The sequence below is a fragment of the Ceratotherium simum genome, chromosome 15 (genome assembly GCF_057802395.1).
Source record: "Ceratotherium simum simum isolate JZ-2026a chromosome 15, ASM5780239v1, whole genome shotgun sequence".
Taxonomy (NCBI): domain Eukaryota; kingdom Metazoa; phylum Chordata; class Mammalia; order Perissodactyla; family Rhinocerotidae; genus Ceratotherium; species Ceratotherium simum.
Window position 1 is genome coordinate 15,543,257 of NC_141914.1, and position 2,484 is coordinate 15,545,740.

The following is a 2,484-nucleotide window of genomic DNA, read 5'->3' on the forward strand; positions in this document are numbered from 1 at the left end:
TTTCCCTAAGCTAATTTCTCCTGTTTCTAGCTTTTTCCCTTTCACTAGTAAACCTCACTGCTATGCATGCCTCTGCCTGCACCGGAACTTAGGTAAGGGTATGATCACATTTACCCAGGGAAAGCATAGTGTATTTTTTACTCTAAATCCTTTTTCTTACTTTTGTATGTTTTGTTTACACAGATGCTCAAAAAAATAGACTGAAGAAGAAAAAAGGATGATTAAACAAATTAAGTACATTTATTTCCAGTGGATTATTGGTTTGACCTCTCAACCTTTGGATGACAAAACAATTTATTTTGCAAAAACTGTCCTGTCAAGTGATTCAGAGCTATGTAGGATTACAAAAGGAGTACTGTGAGGTCGATTAATCCCTGAACACCTCCAAAACCACTCTAAGAACTGGCAAAAGTCCTTTATGCTCTGGCTTATTTCCAAACCTGGGACCCGAAGGTTTAGAAATGAAATGGCATATATGAGAGCATTTTCAAAGTTCAGAGTTGTCTGCAAATTGACCCATATACATATGGAAATTTGTCATTACGATACAAGTAGCATTATCAATCAGTGAAGAAAAGATGGATTATTTAATAAATATTGTCAAGACAACTAGCTAACCATTTGGAAAAAAAATAAAGCTGAATTCCTAGCGGACACCTTTCATTAAAATAAATTCCAGATGTATTAAATATTTAACTGCAAAAAAACCATTCAACCACTAGAAGAAAAGATAGGTTAATTTGTTTATAATCTCAGAAGAAATTTCTAAACATAACACAAAGCTTAGAATACATAAAAGATTGTTCAGTTTGGCTACTACAAATTAAAAATCTACACAATCAAAAATGCTATTAAAAAATCAAAAGATAAACAAGTTGGGAAAAATATTTGGAAAACATGACAGACAAGAGGTCAATGTTCTCAATAATTAAAGTTATTATAAATCAATTTTTAAAAGGTGAATAACCTAATAGAAAACATGTTTACAAAAAAAGAAATACAAATGGCTCCCCCCCCAAAAAAACATCAAAATATGTTCATCCCCCCTAATAATCAGGAAAATATGAATTGAAACAAGAAATAAGATTTTTCATCTATTAGATTGGCAAGATTATACAACATGATAATAACCTAGTTTTAAGTCTGTTTTGATATTGTAATACTTTGTTATTAGGGAGTAATTTGGTGCAATTTCTTTAGAGGATAATTTTTCAGTGGAGATATGAAAAATATAAGTGTACATACCCTATGACCATGAAGTCCTCTTCTAGGAATTTGTCTACTTCCACAAGTGTGCAAAGATGTCTATTCATGAGCGCTCACTGTAGCATTATTTGTAATAACAAAACCTAATTAGTGATCAATAGGACACTGGGAAAATAAATGGAATACTATGCCTCCATTAAAAACAATCACGTAGGTCAGTATGTACTGATACAGAAAGACTTCCAAATATATTGTTGAATGGAAAAAAATGCGGTAGTGATTAGAGTTAAAATACATACACAGTAATACATGTATCCAGAATGTCCGGATGTGTACAATAAAGTATTTTATTATTGGGGAGTAAGACTAGGGGATGGAGGGAAGCCTCAAAGCCTAATGCCAAGATCAATCAAAAATTAGCTGACCAGCCACAGGTCAGGCGGCTCTCAAAGTCTTCCGTCCTGTTCGTTAATTATTGTTTCACATTCATTCACTGAACAACCTGGGGAATCGCTCAGGATGCCGGGAGTTACTGTTCCTCTGCAGTTTGCTGTTGATTTTTTAGAAGAACTATATAGTCTTTTAAGCAGGAACATCTTTCAGTTACTCATTTCATCATATGATACCTGTATCTCCCATTCCAGGGCTGATCAGTTTGAATTGCTTTGAGAAGAAACTTTTGAAACAAGATGTCAGTATGTAACCTCCATGAAACAACTCTGTAACACCTGTGCAAAACTGTTTTTGCTTTCATTCTGTAAGAAATCTCTAAAATTTAATGACATTTCCTGCAGGTATAGAGGAGGCTGAAATATGGGCAGTCCCTCCCCTGAAACCCAGGTGCTATTTCACCCACATTTCTCATCAGCCCTTTTCTTTTTTGCAAAAGTGTTTTTCCTAGTGATGTGTACATCAACGTCAATGATCCGTGAGATAACCAGAAACTGTGAAGCGTGAACCGGTCTGAACTCCACCAGAGCTTCACACGTCTTCTCCTTCGCTTGAGACTCAAGGACCAAGCAGCCAAACACGTCTTTTCACCTCTGAAAACCGTTAAACAGCCTCCCCACACCGACATACAGTCAAAGTCACAGTCGTCGAGGCCAGAGAGTGAAAGGCACCCAGCGGAGGGAGCAACGCGTGTCCCCGGCTCAGTGAACCCGAAGAGCTGACGCGGAAACTAACGAGGCCAAAGCAGACTACAATTCCCAGCAGGCGTAGCGGGAGCGGGGTCACGCACACGCAGACCAGACCCTAGGAATGAGGTCGCGCTGGGGG